The sequence below is a fragment of the Oryctolagus cuniculus genome, chromosome 19, assembly GCF_051225735.1.
Source record: "Oryctolagus cuniculus isolate XC-2025 breed Fujian yellow rabbit chromosome 19, ASM5122573v1, whole genome shotgun sequence".
NCBI classification, from domain to species: Eukaryota; Metazoa; Chordata; class Mammalia; order Lagomorpha; family Leporidae; genus Oryctolagus; species Oryctolagus cuniculus.
The window spans coordinates 200,859-225,026 of record NC_142885.1 but is presented as its reverse complement, the minus strand read 5'-3'; the positions used below and the strand labels follow the sequence as shown (position 1 = coordinate 225,026).

The 24,168-nt window shown below is 43.4% G+C and overlaps 1 long non-coding RNA gene across 3 annotated transcripts; it reads right to left on the bottom strand.

Moving 5' to 3' along the window:
- LOC138848410 (uncharacterized) lies at positions 1-23,892 on the bottom strand. Of its 3 annotated transcripts, none has more exons than XR_011386159.2 (4): positions 23,568-23,892; positions 19,137-19,338; positions 1,725-1,901; positions 1-876 (listed from the first exon to the last, which is right to left on the bottom strand). It is a non-coding gene; the product is annotated as an uncharacterized LOC138848410 (long non-coding RNA). The 3 variants fall into 3 exon arrangements; XR_016226384.1 differs by having other exon boundaries at positions 19,137-19,287; XR_016226383.1 differs by lacking the exon at positions 19,137-19,338 and adding an exon at positions 18,988-19,103.
- Between the last annotated feature and the right edge of the window lie 276 nt (positions 23,893-24,168).

Below are 24,168 nucleotides of genomic sequence, written 5' to 3'. Positions count from 1 at the left end.
TTGTACCATATGCAATTGTGTATTAAAACAGACAGCTTGGCAAATAGCATAAACTTAAACAGAAATACCATTAGTTTTAACAATCCTCTACTAAGGTATATAAATGAAAGACATAGAACCAGTATAATGAAGAGCTGCCTATATTCTCATGTGTATTACACATTACTCAGAATGTTAGATGTAAAAACAGTGGACATATCTACCTACACATGAATAGACTTGAAATGTGCCACATAAACACAATGGGGTTCCACTGAGCCTTCCATAGTGAAATTCTGTCACTTTTGACAATTTATGTGAATATAGAGATTATCATGTGAAGTGACAAACCCAGAAGGACACAAAAGGACAAATATTATCTCACTAAAAATTTGGAATGCATGTTAGAGAGAAGAATGGTGGAGTAAGGATAAAGGGGACACATTGGTAAATATGCACAAAGTTTCCCCTAGACACCATGAATGAAATTATAATGTTGCATTTCATATTTCAAATTTCTTGTAGAGGTTTTTAAATGTTCTCACCATAATATATGAGGTGAAGAATGTGAATAATTCTGGGCCAGTGCCGTGGCTCAATAGGCCAACCTTTTTGGCACTGGCACACCAGGTTCTAGTCCCAGTTGGGGTGCCGGATTCTGTCCCAGTTGCCCCTCTTCCAGGCCAGCTCTCTGCTGTGGCCAGGGAGTGCAGTGGAGGATGGTCCAGGTGCTTGGGCCCTGCACCCCATGGGAGACCAGGAGAAGCACCTGGCTCCTGCCTTCGGATCAGCGTGGTGCACCAGCCGCAGTGCGCTGCCCACGGCGACCATTGGAGGGTGAACCAACGGCAAAAGAAGACCTTTCTCTCTGTCTCTCTCTCTCACTGTCCACTCTGCCTGTCAAAAAAAAAAAAAAGAGAGAATGTGAATAATTCTCATTTGAAAATCCCAGAATTAACATTCATCAAATGATCACATCATACCCTAAAGTATCTACAACTATTTTTCAGTTGAATATTTATAAAGGCAAATATTATCAGGTTACACTAAAAAAAAAATAAAGAACAATATAATCTGTATAGGATTAAAACTTTAAAAAAAAATTTTTTTTGTATTAATACAGAGAAATGTTCCATGCATTCCATAGCAGGATAAAACTTGAGGGGCCAGCACTGTGGCATAGCTATAATTCTAACATTTGAAACTAAAGAAATTTTTCAGAGAAAACTCAAGCCAAAACAAGAAAGCAGAAGAAATAAACAGTAAAATGGAGAAGGTGGAGACAGGAAGGGGTAATTCTCCCCATCTTCATGTAGGAAAGAAGCAGTGCTGTGATGCTAGCATGTGGCAAGGATGCCTCCCCACCAAGACCCTACAATCTCTGAACCTTGCTATCAACCACCATACTCACATATGGATCCTCTTTGGACTCTGCTGATGGCTCTGGGACAGTCATACAACCCCTGCTGTGCATGTAAGCCAAGCCCAGGAAGAGCCAGTTCAGATTTACCACCCACATGCTCTTGTCTGTTGGCTGGCAGGGTGAAAACCCTGCAGGGTTTACTACATACCAATTGTAAGAAGGCGGCATGTTTGAATATCCTGGGGATTTTGTATTTTCACCTGGGTCAGAGACAAAGGATTGTGCTGCTTAATGCTGAACACAGTTGCTGCATCAGCAAAATGATTTCCTTCTTTTGCCTGGAAATGCAGGGGCTACACAAGTGGTACAGATAATATTAAACCTTTTAAAGTGTCCAGGTCCTGCTGCTCCTTCAGGGTGAAGTCCACAGTCCACACCTGTAACAGTGCATTTCTCCAAAAGGTATCAGCTCTGGATCACAAAGAAGGGTGACAGGGAGTTCATTCTTCTCTTTATGTCTATCTTGCCTCTTATATAAGATGGAGCTAATTTTTGTATGCTATAGGCCAACAGAAAGGAAAATGATAATCAAAACATATCAATTTCATATTAACTTTGCAATTATGAAATTTACTATAATAGAGTTTCCCTTATTCAGTAAAAGATCACAGTGTAATCTGTAGACATAAGTGTAATGTGTAACTGAAGGGTGTTAGATCAAGTGAGACATCCATTCAAAGTAGATCAGGCTAACAATGTTTTAAAAAACTTTGGAAGGATGGCCTTGTGGCATAGTGTGTAAAACCACAGGGAATCTGTTTAAGACCCAGTTGCTAACTTCCTTTCCAGCACTCTGCTAATGCACCTGGGAAAGCATAAGATGGCCCATGTCCTTGGGCCCTGCAGCCACCTGGGAGACCTGAGAGAAGTTCCTGGCTCCCATCTGTTCCAGTTCCAGCTGTTGCCACCATCTGGGGAGTGAACTAATGATGGAAGGTCTCTCTCCCTTTCTAAATAAATCTATTAAACAATAAATTTTAGGGGATGGTATAGTGCCACAGCAGATAAAGCTACCATCTGAACCCACAGCATCCCACATGAGCACCAATATGAGCCACACCTACTCCATTTCTTATCCACTCCCTGTGAATAAATGTGGAAAACCAGTGGAAGATGGCCGAAGTACTTAGACTTCTGCCATCTACCTGGGAAACTTGGAAGAAGTTCTGGGCAGGTACTGACCCAACCCCAGCCATTGTAGCAATTTGGGGACAACCAGCAGATGGGACATCTATCTCTTTCTCTCTCTCTGTAACTCTCTTTCAAATAAATAAATAAGTAGTAAATAAAACTTTTTTGGATCATCAGGTTACTCTTCACAGAAAAGACATATCTCTTCATCAATGTGTCCTCATGAATATAAAATTGCAAAACACACTGGCAAAAAGGCAAAGAAAAAACTAGACCAAGTGATGGGAACTACAAATGCACCATATCTAGGTGAGTGGTCCTTGACTGTGAGGAGAAAAAAACAGTAAACATGTTCAAAGAAGTGTTAACTGAATGAATCACTGTTTTTGAATATTATTTATAAACAAAAGTATACTTAAAAGCTTTTTCATATTTCTTCCAAAAGTCAATGTAATTGCTATTGTTTACATGAAAGATATTGCGTATGTCCTCAAACAGGGCACATAAACTTGGAAAGTTATCTTAGAAGATTTCCATTTTTTTAAAGATTTTATTGGAGCTGGCACTGTGGTACAGTGGGTTAAAGCCCCAGCCTGCAGTGCCAGCATCCCATACAGGCAACAGTTTGAGTCCTGGCTGCTCTACTGCCAACCCAGCTTCTGCTGTGGCCTAGGAAAACAGTGGGAGATGGCGCAAGTGCTTGGGCCCCTGCACCCATGTGGGAGACCCAAAAGAAACTCTTGGCTCCTGGCTTTGGTTCAGCTCAACTCTGGCTGTTGCAGACATTTCAGGAGTGAACCAGTGGAAGGAAGACCTCTCTCTCTCTCTGGCTCTACCTCTATCTGTAACTCTATCTTTCAAATAAATAAAAATAAATATTTAAAAATAACAGATCAAAGGGACAAGATTTTAAACAAGATTTTACTGATTTATTTGAGAGGTACAACTACAGACACAGAGAGGGAGGGATAGAAAATATTTCTTCCATCTGCTGGTTCACTCCCCAAATGGCCTCAATGGCCAGAGTTGAGTCACTCAGAAGCCAGGAGCCAGGAGCTCCTTCAAAGTCTCCCACGTGGGTGCCAGAACCCAAGCACTTGGGCCATCTTACACTATGTTCCCAGGCCACAAGCAGAGAGCTGGATCAGAAGGTGAGCAGTCAGGACACAAACGGGTACCCATATTGGATGCTGGTGCAGCATCACCAGCCCCCAGATTTGAATTTGAGAGTCAACGTCTGGAAGGAGAATGAAGAAATAGAGAGGAAGAATTGGAGAAGACATGGTATGATGACCAACCATTAGACATAGAGTAGTCAGAATAGTGAAGAAAAAGACAGGAAGCGTGAACACAATTTGGTACTAATTGGTTACACAGAGGGTTGAAAGTGGAGTTCAATTCCATGATGTGTACATGAAAGACTGTGTGGACACTTGCACAGGAAGTAGAAATTGGAAAAAAAATCAACAAGAATATGATGCAAAGAGTGAGACTGGTACCCATATGGGATACTGGCACTACAGGCCATAGCTTAACTTTTAAGTCTTGAAAAAAAGATTATTTGCACACAATTTATACCTGCAAGACTCAAAGAATCTCCTGAGAACACCTATTTGGTTGGTTCAATAAAAAAAGAATACTGGAGCCAACATTGTGGTGTAGCAGGTTAATCCACTGCTGGCAACACTGGAATCCCATATAGGTGCCAGTACAAAACCTCTCTGTACCACTTCCCATCCAGCTCCCTGCTAAGGTATCAGAAAGCAGAAGATAACCCAAGGGTGTGGTCTCTTCCACCCATGTAGGAGATATGGAAGAAGCTCCAGGATCCTGGCTTCAGACTGTCATAGCAGCAGTCAATACAGCCATTTGTGTAACAAATCAGCAGACAGAACCTCTCTCTCTCTCCTCTTTCTATGACTCTTCCTTTCAATTTAATAAATAAACCATTAAAAAAAGATGAAACATGACCACTGCTGGACAATAGTGGGAGTCAGAGAGTATTCTTATTTTATATATTATTGTTTAACATTGCCTCCTCCAGTTCTTCTAAAAAGTACAAGCAATCCTTTGGGAAATGATAGCAATCTGTCATCTCCAAAGTAACTGATACCTGAAGGTTATGGCCATGACAATACTGTTAAATATGTGAACAGTTAAATAGACCTCAAATGCTTTCAAATGCTCAAAATTGGCCAAAGGAAAGGAGAATGAAGCATATATAAAACACGTTTAAAAAATCATAAAATGAAAGATTAAAACATCATCTCAAAAAGTTGACTCCAATCTGGCACCATGGCTCACTAGGCTAATCCTCCACCTGTGGCGCCGGCACACCGGGTTCTAGTCCCGGTCGGAGTGCTGGATTCTGTCCTGGTTGCTCCTCTTCCAGTCCAGCTCTCTGCTGTGGTCTGGGAGTGCAGTGGAGGATGGCCCAAGTCCTTGGGCCCTGCACCCGCATGGGAGACCAGGAGAAGCACCTGGCTCCTGGCTCCTGGCTTCAGATCAGTGTGGTGCACCAGCCACAGCACACTGGCCGCAGTGGCTATTGGATGGTGAACCAACGGAAAAAGGGAGACTTTTCTCCCTGTCTCTCCCTCTCACTGTCCACTCTCAAAAAAAAAAAAAAAAAAAAAAAAAAAAAAAAGGTTGACTCCATCTAAAACTACAAAAACATATATCTAAGTCCACTTTTTATTGTCAGAAGCAATCCAACTGACAAAAAAGTACTGAGGGTTTAAGCCATAGAGGCCAAGGGTGATAGATAGGAAATACAACACCTAAGCAATCTAACCCCGAAAGTCTTTGCCAAAGGCTGCAATGTGGATTGCAGAGGAAGGATACTGCAGAGGGCAGGGACTTGTGCAGTGAGGATGCATAATCAAGGCCTCAGTAGAGTGTGTGCCATGTGAACTTAGGTCACTCCCTATTTCTGCCTCCATGATAGACAAATTGCTATGATGATCCTCCCACCCTTCGTGACTCCCTACTTTTTTCAGATCATAAAGGAATCTGAAAACCTGAAGAGTTACTCTGGTTTATCTTACTCATGCTTTCACCCTCTACATGGGGTACACAGAAGGCACATAACTTGTTTCCTCTGTTAACACGTCTATGTATCAAGGGAGGCTACATCTGGAGATAACACGGGTGCCTGGCATTATTCTAGATTCTGGATTTGAGTGAAAATGGGACATTGTGGTCTCTGGTTGAGAAAAAGTTAAGATACCTGTGGGATGGCCTGCGCTGCGGCTCACTTGATTAATCCTCTGCCTGCAGTGCTAGCATCCCATATGGGCACTGGGTTCTACTCCTGGTTGCTCCTCTTCCAGTCCAGCTCTCTGCCTGGGAAGGCAGTGGAGGATGGCACAAGTGCTTGGGCACCTGCACCTGCATGGGAGACCAGGAAGAAGCACCTGGCCCCTGGCTTCAGATCAGTGTAGTGCCAGCTGTGCCAGCATTTTGGGGGGTGAACCAACTGAAGGAAGACCTTTCTCTGTGACTCTCCCTCTCACTGTATATAACTCTGTCAAATAATTTTTTTTTAAAAAAAGATACCTGTGGGAGAAGAGACATTCCAACATGTGATGACCAGGGACCACTCATTTTCAGTGTTGTTTCTTGTGAGAGGATCTTACACCCCCATTCCTATACTTAAAAATGCAGACAAGGCCACATGACTCTTTCCAGATACAGTGGAAGAAAATTTTGTCACATTTGAGAAAATCACAGAAAATCACTGTTCTTTATCATCCAGCCACAATGACCATCAGTAAACACCATTCTATCAGCCTGAGGTCAAAATGACAGCTGATGCACAGCTTAAATGTGGAAGACTTGAAGAAACTGGGTCATTGGTTACCTGAGAAAGCCATTAAAAGACCATTAGCTGTAGTAGATGGCACTCATAAATAGATGGCACTGCAAGTCCATGGGTTATATCTCTGGAATTTTTAATAAATAGTGCTTAACAAAAATACAGAGAAAAGGGACTGGTGTGTGGCACAGCAGGTTAATGCCTTGGCCTGAAGTGCCAGCATCCCATATGGGTGCAGTTTCTAGTCCTGACTTCTTCTCTTCTGATCCAGCCCTCTGCTATGGCCTGGGAAAGCAGTAGAGGATGGCCGAGTCCTTGGGCCCCTGCAGCCACGTGGGATACCCAGAAGAAGCTCCTGGCTCCCAGCTTCAGAATGGTACAGCTCTGGCCATTGCAGCCATCTGGGGAGTGAACCATCGGATGGAAGACCTCTCTCTCTGCCTCTCTTCTCTCTGTAACTCTGTCTTTCAAATAAGTAAAATAAATCTTTAAAAAAAAAGAAATTAAAAAAATAAAGTTTTGGATCAAGACACAGAAATAAATAAATCTTAAAAAATACAGAAAAAAGCTAAAATGGAATCCAAAGATCACATCAAATGTACAAAAACTTGACAAGTACATGAGGTATATGATTTATAATTTTGAGTGAGAAAATTCCATAACATTGTACTAAACACTAGATGAATAAAATAACAGAAATTTAGTTTCATAGTTTCACACTATGCTGCCTGAAATTTTGATTTCTTCTGAGGACATTCTTTTGTTTCAAGATCATCAAATTTCCAACATAACCTTTGGGATCTAGTCTGTTTCTCCTCCCATCTCTAGGGACTCTCTTTCAAAATCAGATTGGAGGGGCCAGCACCGTGGCACAGTAGGTTAATCCTCCATGCCTGCGGTGCTGGCATCCCATATGGATGCCGGTTCGAGTCCCAGGTGCTCCTCTTCCAATCCAGCTCTCTGCTATGGCCTGGGAAAGCAGTAGAAGATGGCTGAAATGCTTGGGCTCCTGCACCCACATGGGAGACTGGGAAAAAGCTCCTGGTTCCTGGCTTCAGATTGGCACAGCTTCAGCCATTGTGGCCATTTGGGGAGCGAACCAATGGGAGGAAGACCTTTCTCCGTCTCTCCCTCTCGCTGTCTATAACTCTACCTCTCAAGTAAATAAATAAATAATCTTTTATATATCAGATTGGATTAGGTCAGGATATAAGATAACACTCAGACATCAATAGCCTCTGTATACACAGACAATACCACAGCTGACATAGAACTTCTAAAATCAATCACATTCACAATAGATACAAGAACAATCAACTACCTTGTAGTAAATTTAAGCAATGTCAAAGATCTCTGTGATGAGAAATACAAAATATTAAAGAAAGAAATGAGACAAAAAATGGAAAATTGTTCATGTTCATGGAGTTAGAATCAATATCAAACTCCAAACTACTGAAAACAATTTAAAGATTCAATACACCAAGATTCAATATACTGATTCAATATACCAAGGACATTCTTCTCAGATATAGAAAAGGATGCTGAAATTCATATGGAAACACAAGAGTCCCTGAATAGCTAAAGCAATCTTACACAACAAAAACAAAGCTGGAGGCTTATTTGAGATGTAGAGTTGCAGACAGTGAGAGGGAGGGAGAGAGGTCTTCCATCCACTGCTTCACTACCCAATTGTTCACAATGGCCTGAGCTGGGCCAATCCGAAGTCAGGAGCCTGGAGGTTCTTCTAAGTCTCCAATGCAAACACAGGAAGGAGCTCAAGCACTTGGGCCCTCCTCTACTGCACTCCCAGGCTATAGCAGAGAGCTGCATTGGAAGAGGAGCAGCCAGGACTTTAACTGGTGCCTACATGGGATTCCAGCACTGCAGGTGGAGAATCACCCACTGTATCACAGCACCACTCCCAGGTTTCAAGATATACTATAGTGCAGTAATCAAAAGAGCCTAGCACTTGTTCAAAAACAGATGGATAGACCAATGGAACAGAATATAAATGCAGAAATCAATCCTGGAGAAGGATAGTCTCTTAAACACATAGTGCTGGGAAAACTGGATCTCCTCATGCAGAAGTATGAAGCAATACTCCTACTTTACACCTTACAAAAATACACTCAAAATGGATTAAAATGGATAAAAGATTTAAATAACAACCTGATACCAAATTATTAGAGAAAGTTGGGGTGACCCTGCAAGACATTGGTATAGAAAAAGACTACTTGGAAAAGACCGCAGAGGCACAAGCAATCGAAGCCAAAATTGACAAATGGGATCACATCAAATTGAGAAGCTTCTGTACTGCAAAAAGAAAAAAAAAAAAAAGTTATCAAAGTGAAGGGCCAACTGACAAACTGGGAGAAATGATTTGCAAACTATGCAACTGATAAAGAATTAATAACCAGAATTTATAAAGGCTCAAGAAATTCCACAACAGCAAAATGAAAAACCCAGTGCAGAAATGGACAAAGGAGTTAAATAGGTATTTTTAAAAAGAAATCCAAATAGCCAGCAGATACATGAGAAAATGCTCAGGATCACCATTCAACAGAGAAATGTAAATCAAAACCACAAGGAAGTTTTACCTCACCCTGGTTAGAATGGCATTCACATAGAAATCAAACAAATGCTGGCAAAGATGTGCGGAAAAGTTAACCCTGATCCACTGTTTGTGGGAATGTAAACTGGTAAAGACACCATGGAAGACAGTATGGAGATACCTCAAAACATCGTACTTAGTGAATAAGCCAGTCTAAAAAGGAAAAAAAAAAAAACATATATTCTCCCTGATCTGTGATAACTAATAGCGCACCTAAAGGTAAGCTATAGAAATGAAATTGACACTTTGAGAAGCAATGACTTTGAACAGTCCTTGTCTTGACTATTGAGGAACAATTTTTTCACATTATCTGTTGAACTCTTTACTTAGTATAGAGTTACTCATATGTGTATAAAGTTAATTGAAAATAGATCTTAGTAAAAAACAGGAATGAGAATAGGAGAGGAAGAAGAGTGTAGGTGGGAGGGTGGCTATGGTGGGTAGAGTCACTATGTTCTTAAAGTTGTAATTATGAAATGGATGAAGTTTGTCTTCCTTAAATAAAAGGTTTCTAAGGAAAAAAGATATGAAAGGAACATTCCAGAAAAATTTTCATTTTGATGATTTGAGTCAAGGCTACTTGGTAGCAATATTTAAAAGCACAGAATGAATGATTCATTTTTCATCTTATTTATTTTTAATTGTTTACTTTTTTGTTTTAAAAGACATAGTTTTGGAGAGAGGAGAAGACAGAGAAAGATCTTCCATCTGTTGCTCTACTCCCCAAGTGGCTGTAACAGCCAGAGCTGGGCCAGACTGAAACCAGGAGTGAGAAGCTCCATGTGGGTCTCACACATGGGTGACAGGTGCCCAAGCACTTGGACCATCTTCTGCTGCTTTCACAGGTGCCCTAAGCAGGGAGCTGGATTGGAAGTGAAGCAACCAAGAAACAAACTAGAACCCATAGGGATACTCGAATCCCAGGCAGCTGTTTAACCCAATATACTGTAATGTCACAATTTTTGTAAATTTAGACACTAGAAGTGAGTGTGGACAACTCAAGAAATTAAGCTTCTGCAACTTAAGTGAGAGGCTAGGACTATATTCCTGGCTCTCTGTTATGACCCTGTCTCAGTCCTGGTTGTTGTGGGTGTGAATCAATGGATTGAAGGTGTCTGTCTCTGTCTCTCTCTCTCTCTTTCTGTCTCTCTCATTCCATAACACAGAGTAGGCTAAGCCTCCACCCATGGTGCCAGCATCCCATATGGGCACCAATTTGTGTTCCAGATGCTCTTCTTCTTTTTTAAATATTTATTTGAAAGTAGCGTTGCAGAGAGAGAGCCAGAGACAGAGAGAAAGGTCTTCCATCTGTTGGTTCACTCCCAAAATGGCTGCAATAGCTGGAGCCTGGTGGATACAAAGCCAGAAGCCAGGAGCATCCTCCAGGTCTCCCACTTGGGTGCAGGGGCCCAAGGAGTTGGGCCATCCTCAACTACGTTCCCAAGCCATAGCAAAGGGCTGGATTGGAAGTGGACCAACTGGGACTCAAATCAGTGCCTATATGGGATGCCAACACCACAGGCAGAGGCTTAACCAACTATGCCACAGCAAGGGCCCCAGATGCTCTTCTTTGGATCCAGCTCTCTGATTTTGTCCTGGGAAAGCAGTGGAAGATAGTCCAAGTCCTTGGGCCCCTAAACCCACCTGAGAAACCCAGAGGAAGCTCCTGGCTCTTAGCTTTGGATCAGCCCATCTCCAACTATTTCGCCATTTGGAGACTGAACCAGTGGAGTGCAGTGGAGGATGGCCCAAGTCCTTCGGCCCTACACCCGCATGGGAGACCAGGAGAAGCACCTGGCTCCTGGCTTCAGATCAGCATGGTGTGCCAGCTGTAGCATGCCAGCCGCAGCGGCCATTGGAGGGTGAACCAATCAATGATAAAGGAAGACCTTTCTCTCTGTCTCTCTCTCACTGTCCATTCTGCCTGTCAAAGAAAAAAAAGATGGCAAAAGATTCAAGTCAAAAACTAGAGAATTGTCTTGGGCTCTAACTATAGTTTATGCCATTGATAAATGGAATAATTTGCCTGAAACATAACTTTGTGGAGTGTAGTAATCCTGCATTTGTACACTCACTGTGATAAAACTATGGAGAGTTATTTAAGGACCTGCAATAGATTCTATCCTCTACACATTTTCTGATCTAACCCATGAAGCAAGTTCAGCCTCCAAAAAGCTTTTAAAGACACTCTACTTTAATAATTAAAAATATTATCTTTTTAATTTTTTCTGATGTAGCAAATTCTTGCCAAAGTTTGAATTCAAACCATATAAAAAGTCTTGTAGCTATGGCAATAAAAAAATTAAGACCAATGTGAATTCAGCTCAGATGGCTTTAAATCTTGAAACCATTATTACTTTATCTTATATGAATCCTGATTCTGAATTATATTTCTTTATGCTTTTCCAATTTATTTAAAAAATCTCATAAACTCTTATCATACAATGTGAAAGAAGCTGAGGAATAAATAACCTACCAGCAATATATTTATTTTTGTCGGTCTTGACCACATGTATATGTCTCTAGAATCTTATCTGCAAGAGAAATTGCTTAGAAGGAGGGGTCAGACAAAAAGTCTAGATTCTTCCTAGATTCTACTGTGCTAATCAAGATCATGAAGGAAATGTATATAGAAAAATGGGCATATTGGCTCAGTGACAAAAATGAAGTAGCCTCCCTGTGGGGGAATATAATCTTTACACATGGGAAAAACAGAAAAGATGCCAAAAGAGCACACACAAGTCTACCAATCACTTTGATTAAACATAAACTATTGTTAGACTAAAATATTAATTTCTTACCAATTCTGTAAAAAAAAATCTTTGTCAGGGGCTATCACTGTGGAGTGGTGGGTAAAGCCACCTCCTACAGTGTGGGCATCCATATGGGCACCAATTTGAGTCCCAGCTACTCTACTTCTGGTCTAGCTCTCTGCTATGGACTGGGAAAGCAGTGGATGAACACCTAAGTCCTTGGGCCCAGTGCACTCACATGTCAGACCTGTAAGAAGCTCCAGGCTACTGGCTTCAGATCAGCCCAGCCCCAGCCATTGAGGACATGTGGGAGTGAACCAGCAGCTGGAAGGCCTCTCTCTCTCTTCCTCTGTCTCTGTAACTCAGCCTTTCAAATAAATAAATCGTATAGAAATAATTTATAATGTTCATCACAATTGTTCAAATAAGTAGCAGTACACCAAAAAAAATTATGATTTCACTAGAATCTATATTACATAGAAAATTACTCAGGCAGGACTGTTTTCCTTAAAACATCTCTTGCTTTTTTTATGTATCTCAAATTCCTTAAAAGTATCCAACTACATACATGATAGAATGCATATGGTGGTGAGGTTTATTTCACTTCTACACACATATTTATCACCACTAATGTGCTAAATTATTCCATTTTTTTCAAGTGAAAATATTTAAGTACATTAAGAGTAGGATAAACACAAAGATAGCTTCAGTTCTGATTAGGATTTAGGTCAGAAAAATTTTAAGTGTTACACAATGAAACTGAAGGCAGTTTTCCAAAAGGATAGTACACTGTTTCCTTAGCATCAATCTGTGCAAAGTAAAATCCATACAGCTGAATGGGCATTACAGATACATCAGTGGTAATCAGTACAAATAAATATAAAAGTGGAAATACCAAGTCACTGGAAACTGGTATTTAGTAATGAATAATCAGAGATGCCAGTTACTACTAGATGGAATAAGGAAATAAGGTCATCCCAGTGTTGACAAATCACAAAATACACATCAATGAAAATTTAGATAATCCCTCCACTCTATGAATACTTCATATTAAATTTGAATTTATCCACAACCTGCCGCCTAACAATATTTTTCTCAGATATTTGAAATATTTGCCATGCATTAGCACTGGTGGGGAATTAAAAAAAGTAACAGTCACAGACATCAAATAATAATCTAGAAGAAAGCAATATTCCATAACCACTGGAACCACTGACGTGAACTGCCTGAACGACAACCTAGAATAGAAACATCTGGGGAGGCCAGCACTATGGCTCAATAGGCTAATCCTCCACCTTGTGGCGCTGGCACACCGGGTTCTAGTCCCGGTCGGGGTGCTGGATTCTGTCCCAGTTGCCCCTCTTCCAGGTCAGCTCTCTGCTGTGGCCCAGGAAGGCAGTGGAGGATGGCCCAAGTGCTTGGGCCCTGCACCCACATGGGAGACCAGGAGGAAGCACCTGGCTCCTGCCTTCAGATCAGTGTGGTGCGCCGGCTGCAGCGCACTGGCCACGGTGGCCATTAGAGGGTGAACCAATGGCAAAGGAAGACTTTTCTCTCTGTCTCTCTCTCTCACTATCCACTCTGCCTGTCAAAAAAAAAAAAAAAAAAAAAGAAACATCTGGGGAAAAAGCACTCAAGGCAAAAAAGGAAGACATCTTTTTAGTGTAAAATATCAATAGTTAGTATCAGCATCCTGAAAAGTTGAAAAGCCAAGAAACAAACACAAGCAAAATTCTTCTTTGGAAGAAGCAGATCGTAAACTACAAAAAGAAACACAAAGAATTAGACCTGGTCACTTCTGAGGGCAGTGGGGGAAGAAATCAGGAAGACACCTGAACTGACAAATGCCCATTCATTCTCTTGGGTAAGCATTCTGTGGGTGTTTATACTTTTTATGTAAAGTCAGCAGAAAATAAGGCTACTGAACAGTAATCAGGCCCTTGCTTCTCGACAACTGGGTTCACCAGAGAGGAAAGCATTTATTTCAAGAAGCCGGCATCTTGGGGAGAAAGAGATCTCTTCATCTAAAATGTGCTCTTTCCACCCAACAAGCCAGCAAGAGCTGTTTCTAAGAACATGGGTCGAGGGGCAGACACTGGTATATGGGGTAAAGGCACAGCCAGCAGTACCACTGTCACATATGGGCACCAGCTACTCTGCTTCTGATCCAACTCACTGTGAATGCAGCTGGGAAATCAGTGGAAGGTCACCCATGTGCTTGGGCCCCTGCCACCCCCTTGGGAGACCTGGGAGATGCTTCTGACTCCTGGATTTGGTCTGGCCCAGCTCAGGTGATTGCAGCCATGTGGGGAATGAACTAGCTGATGGAAAATCTCTCTCCATCTCTTCCTCTCTCTCTCTGTATCTCTTCCTTTCAAATAAAATAAATAAATCTTTTTTTAAAAAATGGGTAGCTTCAGATGGAGGTTAGAAATCAAAGTGATTCTATTTAGTTGACAATTTGGCAGCTATTCAGGCTTTGCGCTAATAAGTGCTCATCTGGGGATATCCAAGGCATCAACCAGGTGAAGATGTTTTGATGGGGCTGAAGCTCCTTTGTTAGCTGGGTCAAAGCCTGCTATTCTGGGCTGATGCTGTAGCACAGCAGGATAAAGACCCGGCCTGTGGCACCAGCATCCCATATGAGATGCTCCTTTTCTGATCCAGCTCTCTTCTGTGGCCTCGGAAAGCAGTAGAAGATGGCCCAAGTCCTTGGGCCCCTGAACCCACATGGGAAACCCAGAAGAGGCCCCTGGCTCCTGATCAGCTCAGATCTGGCCATTGCAGTCATTTGGGGAGTGAACCAGTGGATGGAATACCACATAGGATCCCTGATCATTATAATAATCACTTACATAATATTAAGTCAAATTATGTATAAATATATTAAGTATATTGAATATTGAATTAATAGACATAGACATTTAAAATATATTAAAAATCTCAACTCTGAAAACTCAGTTTTCTAAACCCAAAGTCAGAGAATACATGAGATAATCTTGACAAAACACAAAATTTCTTTCCCTTCTGTAATAACCAAAAGGTAAAGAAAATTCTTTTGTGCTGTGTTTCTTCTAATGGGAAGCTCCTCCAGATTACTTAGAAGCTAAACCCAAAGGAAAGGTACCCAAACTTAGACACTGGAGGCTGTGAGCATTCGACATTATAAAAGAATGAAAAAACTTAGAAAAGATTACACCTGTTGCCGGTACTGTGGCTTAGCAAGTAGAGCCACCACCTGCAATGCTGCGATCCCATATGGGTGTCAGTTCACATCCTGGCTGCTCCACTTCTGATCCAGCTCTCTGCTATGGCCTGGGAAAGCAGCAGAAGATGGCCCAAGTCCTTAGGCCCCTGCATCCCTGTGGGAGACCCAAAAGAAGCTCCTGGCTGCAGCTCAGCGCAGCTTTGGCCATTGTGGTCATCTGGGGAGTGAACTATCAGATGGAAGACCTCTCTCTCTCTCTCTGCCTCTCTGTAACTCTGCATTTCAAATAAATAAATACAACAAAATTAAAGAAAATAATACACCTTAGAAACAAAAGCAGAAAAAAAAATCCCATAGAACAATTTAAATACATCTAGAAAAGTCAGGTGTAGGGGCCAGTGTTGTGGCATGGAGTGTAAAAGCCACCACCTGTGACACAGGCATTCCACATGCACACTGATTCTAGTCCTGACTATTCCATTTCTGATACAGTTCCCTGATAATGTGCCTAGAAAACCAATGAAAAATGAAAAAGTCCTTGGGCCCCTGACAGCAAGGTGGGAGAACCAGAAGAAGCTCCTGATTCCTGGCCGTTGTGGCTCAAGTTCAGCCATTGTGACCATTTGGGGTGTGAAGCAGTAGACCAAAGATCTCTGTCTCTCCCTCTCTCTGTAAACTCTGCCTTTCAAATAAAAAGAAAGCTTAAAAAATATTAGGTGTAGGGGTTGGTGCTGTGGCGTAGTGGGTCAAGCCACTGCCTGCAGTGCCAGCGTCTCATAAGGGCACTGGTTTGAGTCCCGGCTGCTCCACTTCCTATCCAGCTCTCTGCTATGGCCTGGCAAAGCATCAGAAGATGGCCCAAGTCCTTGGGTTCCTGCACTCACTTGGGAGACCTGGAAGAAGCTCCTGGCTCCTGGCTTCACATCAGCACAGCTCTGGCTGTTGTGGCCATCTGGGGAGTGAACCAGCAGATGGAAGACCTGTCTCTCTCTCTCTGCCTCTTCTCTCTCCGTGTAACTCTGACTTTCAAATAAATAAATAAAGCTTTTTAAAAAATTAGGTGTAAAGATCAAGTACTCTTATTATCCCTAGTCTCCTAAGATAAATATTTCTTTCAAGATTAATTTATTTCCAAGGTAGAGTTACAGAGAGAGAGAGAGAGATCTTCCATTGGCTAGTTCATTAGCCAAATGGCCACTACAATTGAGCCAGGCAGAAGCCACTGCCAGGAGACTCATCCAGGTCTCCCACATGGGTGCAGGGTCCCAAGGACTTGCGCCATCCTCTCCTGCTTTCCCAGGTGCATTAGCTCGGAGATGAATCAGAAGTGGGCCACGAGGAATCAAACCAGTGCCCATATGGGTTGTTGCCATCACAGACAGCATCTTAACCCGCTGTGCCACAATATCAGCTGTAAAGACAAGCATTTCTTATGACAGGCCTTAACTAAACAATAAAGGAGGAGAAAACAGCTTATAAGAGATGACTAGTTGTTGGAAAGGAGTCAACCAAATGGAAACTGTAAGAAGCTGCAGTTGAGAAGATGGTTGAAAATGTTATTAGAGGGGCCAGGCACTGGAGCATAGTAGGTTAATCCTAGGAAAGCAGAGCAAGATGTGCTTGAGAATGGGGGACCCACAAGAATCTCCTGGCTCCTCTTGGATTGGCTCAGCTCCAGCCATTGCGGTCATTTGGGGAGTGAACCCATGGATGGAAGACATTTCACTCTGCCTCTCCCTTTCCCTCTCTCTCTCAAAATTTTAGGCACTGTGGTATAGAAGGTTAAGCCTCCTCCTCAGTGCCAGCATCTCATGTGGACTCTGGCTCAGTTGAGTCCCAGCTGCTCTACTTCTGATCCAGCTCTCTGCTAATGCACCTGGGAAAAGCAGAGGAAGGTGGTCTAAGTACTTGAGTCCCTGCACCTGTGTGGGAGACTCAGCAGGCACTCCTAGCTCCTGCTTACTGGCTCCTGCCTGACCCAACCCCCACCCATTGAGGCCATTTGGGTAGTAAGTCATTGGATGGAGAGCTCTTTCTTTTCCTCTTTCTCACTTTGTATCTCTGCCTTTCAGATAAATAAATCTTTTTTAGAAAGTTATCATACTTTAAAATCAAATATTAAAAATCTCTAGCAAATATTTATCGTTAATATTTATATTTTCTAAAAAAACTTTACTGATTTAACATAGGGGACTAAATCCTAGTTTTATTTATTTGAAAGACAGAGTTACAGAAAAATAAAGCCAATGAGAAAGAGATTGTCTATCTGGTTCACTCCCCAATCATCTACAACAGCCAGAGCTGGGACAGGTTGAAGCCAGAAGCCAGGAAAGTCCATGTGGTTCTCCCACATGTGTGGCAGGGGTCACAGCACTTGGGCCACCTTCTGCTATCCCAGACACATTAGCAGGGTGCTGGATTAGAAGTGGAGCAGTCTGGACTCACAGAAGTACTCTTATGGGATGCAGGTATGATCGACTGCACTTAACCTATGATGCTGCCCCCACTTTGAAAATTTTTAATGTCAGGGCCAGTGTTGTGATGTATGGGTAAGGCCACCACCTGTGATGCTGGCATCCCATATGGGCACTGGTTCATATCACAGCTGCTCTACCTCAGATCAAGCTCCCTGCTAATGGCCTGGGAAAAGCAAAGGAAAATGGCACAACTGTTTAGGCCCCTGCTACTGATGTAGGAGACCTGAATGGAGCTCCAGGCTCCTGCCTTCAGTCTGGCCCAGTGCTTGATTATTACAGACATCTGGGAATGAACCAGTAGATGGAAGATGTCTGTCTCTGTCTCTCTCACTCAGCCTTTCAAATACGTAAATAAATATTTCAAAAATTCTAGACTTGGGGATATTGACTTAGAATTATTTCTTATTGGGGCTGGTGCTGTGGCATAGTAGGTTAAGCCTCCACCCGCAGTGCTGGAGTGCTGGCATCCCATAAGGACACTGGTTCAAGTCCTGGTTACTCCACTCCAATCCAGCTCCCTGCTAATGACCTAAGAAAGCAGAGAAGGTGGCCCAGAGTCCTTTAGCCCCTGCACCCATGTGAGAGAGTGGGAGGAGGCTCCAGGCTTCTGGCTTGAGATCTGCAAGGTCCAGCCATTGCAGCCCTCTGGGGAGTGAACCAGTGGATGGAGGACCTCTCTCTCTCTCTTTCTCTCTCTCTCTCTCTCTCTCCTTCTCCCTCTCCCTCTCTCTGTTATTCTGCTTTGCAAATATTAAATATTTAAATAAATAAATCTTAAAAAATTATTTCTTATCCTTGGAAACTTACTGTTTAGTGAAAACTTAGCAAGTAATTTTGAACAGTTATATGTTAACAACTTATGAAAACATTTACCGGGCCGGTGCCACAGCTCACTAGGCTAATCCTCCGCCTTGCGGTGCCAGCACACCGGGTTCTAGTCCCGGTCGGGGCACCGGATTCTGTCCCGGTTGCCCCTCTTCCAGGCCAGCTCTCTGCTGTGGCCCGGGAGTGCAGTGGAGGATGGCCCAAGTCCTTGGGCCCTGCACCCCATGGGAGACCAGGAGCAGCACCTGGCTCCTGCCATTGGATCAGTGTGGTGCGCCGGCTGCAGTGCGCCAGCCATGGCGGCCATTGGAGGGTGAGCCAACGGCAAAAGGAAGACCTGTCTCTCTCTCTCTCTCTCTCTCTCTCTCTCTCTCTCTCTTTCACTGTCCACTCTGCCTGTCAAAAAAAAAAAATTTACCAAAAGGCCCAATGCCTTCTATATATTTTAAGCCAAGAGTACATGTATTTAGAAAAATCTATCTTTTACATTTAGCAATTCAAAAAGTCATCCTACTGCAGAGTAGCCCTTGGTCTCTCTAGCTGTTACACTGCTTTATCTCTCTTCAGCCACTGTAAGTCAGAGATGCTCTTATCCCTGGGCAGGAAAACCTGAGGTCTATTACCTCATGTCAAATTGCATAGGGTCCCCAACTCAGTAATCCATCCCATGATCACCTTGAGGAGAGGATCTGGGTTGTGCATGGCACAAGCATCATGAGCCATCAGGGGTGGGATTCCCTTTGTACCCAATCATCCTCCTCACCTTGCACAGCTCGTACTGGGCATTCTCTTCAGTGTGTGTTCAGTTTGTATACCACTTCCAGCTCATGTCTGCCACCACGTGGCTTCTGCTGTGATGTAGTGAACAGCAAGATGGCCCTGTGGTGTCAAAGATCAGGCAGAAATGCTCACCTGTTGGCTTGATGCTGATGTTTGCTCCATCTCACACATATCCATGAATCCAGCAAGGCTTGCAGCATCAGCTTGAACCTTGCTGTGGATTCTGACCCAGCACTGCTACATTATCTTCTCTACCTCCTCTCCAGTCAGTGCATACTTGAGCCTATTTCTCAGGAAGGTGAGGAGAGGGAGACATCCCTTAGGTTGCAGGGACCTGAGGATGCACAAGGTGCCACAGCAAAGACCACCAATTCATTTTTCAGCAATTACACTTACATTGCCTGAGAAACTAACATATTAGATAAGTATGGTTATTCTCTTAAGTCATGATCTTGCCAAAGAACAACTTTAAATTTGACTTCATAGGAAGCAATGAACACTGCATCATCTTTTCATCTAATGTCTGTGCTTAGGTGAAAATTACATTGTGATTTTAAATAACACAAATAAGCACAACCAACTTTTACACATACAACAGTACACACATATAATGCATAGCATACATTATGACACAGAAAAATATAGAAATCTCTGCAATTCTTTTTAAATCTTTTAATCAGGCCCTATGGCTCACCATGTGGGTAGCCAATTGCACAGGGATGAATGTTGGTAAGAAAGAGCTTATTTCTAGAAGCTGGCATCTTGGGGAAAGAAATTTCTCTCTTTTTTTAAAATTTTATTTATTCATTTGAGAGACAGAGCCACAGAGAGTGGGAGAGCCAGAGAGAAAGGTTCTCCACCAGCTGGACCACCCCCAAAATGGCCACAATGGCTGAGGCTGGGCTAATCCAAAGCCAGGAGCCAGGGCCTTCCCCATATCTCCCACATGGGTACTGGGTCCCAAGACCCCCTGGGCATCTCCCACCACATTCCCAGGCCACAAAACAGAGAGTCAGATCAGAAGAGGACCAACAGGGACATGAAACAGTGACCACATGGGATGTCAGCACTACAGGTGGAGGTCCAGCTCTATATGCCACAGTACAGCCCCAAGAGAGAGCTCTTGATATAAAATGTTCTATCTCTGTTAAAGGGTTAATTTTTTAAAATTTATTTATTTATTTGAAAGTCAGAGTTACACAGAGAGAGAAGAAGTGGTAGAGAGAGAGAGAGAGAGAGAGAGGTCTTCCATCCAAAGATTCACTCCCCAATTGGCTGTGATGGCCAGAGCTGTGTCAATCCGAGGCCAGGAGCCTGAGATCATTCTGGGTCTCTCACTTGGGTGCAGCAGCCCAAGGACTTGGGCCATCTTCTACTGCTATCCCAGACCATAACTGCTAAAGGGTTTCTTAAAGGACAAGGGTAGCTTCAGGGGGAGGTAAATAAAACAATGAGTCACCTTAATTGACAATATGTAAATGCCCGAGCTTTTTTCTGATGAGGCCTCTTAACCAGGGGACTCAGCATCAGTTGGGTGAAGGCTTCTTTGTTAGCTGGGGCAAAAGTCCACCATTATACAAATGCTACTATTCACCAGAGTAATTCAGGCAATATACAATATCAGTAATTGGTTTTTGCTATATAAAATGTGAAAAGGAAAAGGGAAGGAGGATGGCTTTAATATGGTTAAAATTCCTTTTTAAAAGCTCCAATCAACTGAATATAATTACTTCCTGCTGTTAGTAACCTCAATTAACCCTATTGTTCCTGAAAAATTTACTTGAGCATTTAACTCAGAAAGCAACTTCAGTCCCAGTGATGGTACTGGACACTAACATACATGAAGATAATTATATCCTCATTTCAGATTCAGTAAGCACTCTGTTGGAAAAACATCTTTTATTGCTTTATTAACTCTTGTTCCTCACAGTCAATTTTATCAGAGGCCTTTGTAGAAATTTACAATAGATTTTTTTTTAATTTTTTAAATTTATTTGACAGATAGTCGGTGAGAGAGAAAGAAAGATCTTCCTTCCATTGGTTCACCCCCCAAATGGCCACTACAGCGGGCGCTGTGCCAATCTGAATGAAGTCAGGAGCCAGGTGCTTCTTGTTTCCCATGTGGGTGCAGGGCCCAAGCACTTGGGCCATCCTCCACTGCCTTCCCAGGCCACAGCAGAGAGTTGGACTGAAAGAGGAGCAAACGGGACTAGAACTCGGCACCCATATGGGATGCCAGTGCTGCAGGTGGAGGATTAACCAAGGGAGCCATGGTGCTGGCCCCTATGATAGATTTTTTAAGAGATCAGGGAGCCCCAGGGTCTCTGCTCTACCACTGGGCTGAGGCAGAGCTGAAGTTCCTGCATTTTCTAAATTGACAAGGACTCCCAACCTGTCTCCTTGGGCATCAACAGCCACAGACAGTTGCTGGAAGGTTTAAGGGATTTAAATGCTTACTCCGTCCCATTTACCAGAACTCTCACAAAACCTCTACTGTTAGAAATCCACTGATGCTGTGGCATATTGGATAAAGCAGCCACCTGCAGTGAGTGCCAGCATCCCATGTGGGTGCCCATTGGGGCTGGTCCTAGGTGCTCCAATTGTGATCCAGGTCTCTGATGTGGCCCTGGAGGAGCAGTGGAGGATGGCTCAGGCCATTGGGCCCTTGGGCCCTTACATTGGGTGTTGTGTGGGGGGAACCCAGAGAAAGCTCCTGGCTCCTGGATTCAAATCAGCCCAGCTCTGGCCATTGCAGCCATCTGAGAAGTAAACCAGTAGATGAAGGACCTGATGGAACAAGGAACAAGGACATAAGCCTCAGCCATTCTCCTGCATTGAACAAAAGAGATAAACATTGGAATGTACTCTTTGCCCTAGAAACACAATTGGAGGGCCTGCGCTGTGGCATAGCAGGTAAAGCCACTGTCTGCAGTGCAGGAATCTCTTATGGGTGCTGGTTTGAGTCCTGGCTGCTCCATTTCTAATCCAGCTCTCTGCTATGCCTGGGAAAGCAGTGGAAGACAGCCCAAGTCCTTGGGGCCCTGCACCCATGGGAGAGACCCAGAAGAAGCTCCTGGCTCCTGGCTTCAGATCGATGTCCTGCCATTGTGGCCATCTGGGGAGTGAACCAGAGGATGGAAGCCTTCTCTCTCCCTCTCTGCCTCTCCTTCTCTCTCTGCTTAACTCTGACTTTCAAGTAAATAAATAAATCTTAAAAAAAAAAACACCTCAGTTGGGTCTCTCACTCTGCTGTCTTCATACTCCACCCCTTACAGCCACCTGAAAGACCAGTTCCAGGAATTCCCCTCTGCTTGCTGCCCCCTACCTAACCCCCATCCCCAGCCTTCCCTGGGGGTCAGGGCCTTCTGTCAGGTGTTCCATCATGGGTACATGGACAGTTGCAGTTGGTTACCCATCTCTACAGATTTATTTTCCCTGAATAAATTCGGTCCAGCTATAAATTCATACACTACCTCTCTATTCTGTGCCTCTTTTCCTAACAGGACACCCCCCCACCTCTGCCTCCCTAACTCTGCTTTTCAAATAAAATAAACATTTAAAAATCCCACATAACAACCACCTTCTCTTAAATTTAACACATAGGCAGGCCATGCAATATTACAATAGAACACCATTTTTTTCTTAGTCATAAGATCGTAACTATATCCTGCCCAATCAGCCATGATGCAACTCAAGGTGATTTTGGATGAAAATTAAATTGAACCACTCATATTTCACCCAAGAGGAAGAAATCCTCATACAAACAACCAAATGAGTACTCTTCCATAAAATATCCAAATTTCCTCACAGGGAGGCTGAAGTAAAAATCTTAGAATCCATCTCCTACACATCAGTACCACAAAAAATGACCTAAACCAGGTCCAAATGCCATGAACCCAAAGAGCAGAGACAGAAATTGCAGGTATGCCCCTGGTTCAACTTACCCAGTCTCAGAGCTGTTGACTCCGGACACAAAGGGGAGCCATTGACTCCCCGCAAGGTAGCTAATGTCCAGCAGGAACAGAAAGGAAAGTCCTGGAGAGAAAGTGCTCTCAGAAGCTGCGGGGATGTCCCCAGAGTCCCAGCCAAAATGTTAGCTCAAAAGTGGCTCTGGGGTGGAGGTACAAGTGACCATTGCCCTCCTTACTAATGTGAAGGTTTAAGCCACTTGAAAAATACATTCCAGGGGCCAGCGCTGTGGCTCAGTGGGTTAATGCCCTGGCCTGAAGTGCCAGCATCCCATATGGCCACCAGTTCTCATCCCGGCTGCTCCTCTTCCCATCCAGCTCTGTGCTATGGCCTGGGAAAGCAGTAGAAGATGGCCCAAGGCCTTGGGCACCTAACCTGTGTGGGAGAACCCGGAAGAAGCTCCTGACTCCTGGTTTCAGATTGGTGCAGCTCCAGCTATTATGGCCAATTGAGGAGTGAATCATCGGATAGAAGGCCTCTCCCTCTCTCTCTCTGCCTCTCCTCTCTGTGTAACTCTGACTTTCCAATAAATAAATAAAATCTTTAAACAACAACAACAACAAAAATACATCACAGACTTCTGGGCTAGCTCACCAGTGTTGTTTCCAGACACATAATCCGGCTCTGGATGCTCACCGCTTCAATTCGCCATAGCTGAGTGCTGGCCAGAGGAAAGGGTGTATTTCCAGAAGGCAGCTGCAGTCTTGGGAAAGAAAGTCCTCCCAATCCAAAGAAGCCTTTTTCTACCAAACCCCGCAGCACAAAGGATGTTTAAAGGGACAGGGGTAATTGGAGCACCAGGCTTGAAATAAAACAATGAGTCTATTCAATTGACAATTATGCAGATTTTCAGGCTTTGTTCTGAGGAAGGTCCCACCAGCCAGTCAGGGGAGTCCAGGGTGTCAGGAGGGAGGTGCTTTCAGTTGGGGGAGGGTTCTCTGTCAGCTGGGTCAAAAGCCTGCCCTTCCAAATCATCTCCTTTTTTCAGTAGGCTTCCAAAACTCTTCTGCAAATATTACTCACAAGATTAGGGGAAGGTAGGATGCCTTCATTAGGACTACCATGCTGTTGGAGGAGGGTGATCAGGGATTATAAAGAGGTTGTAATGCAGGGGGTGCTGGTGTAAGGACTAGATGACCTAATGGGGAATTCTTGTAAGAGTGGACAAGATGCTTGCTTCTCCCCAGAACCTGTC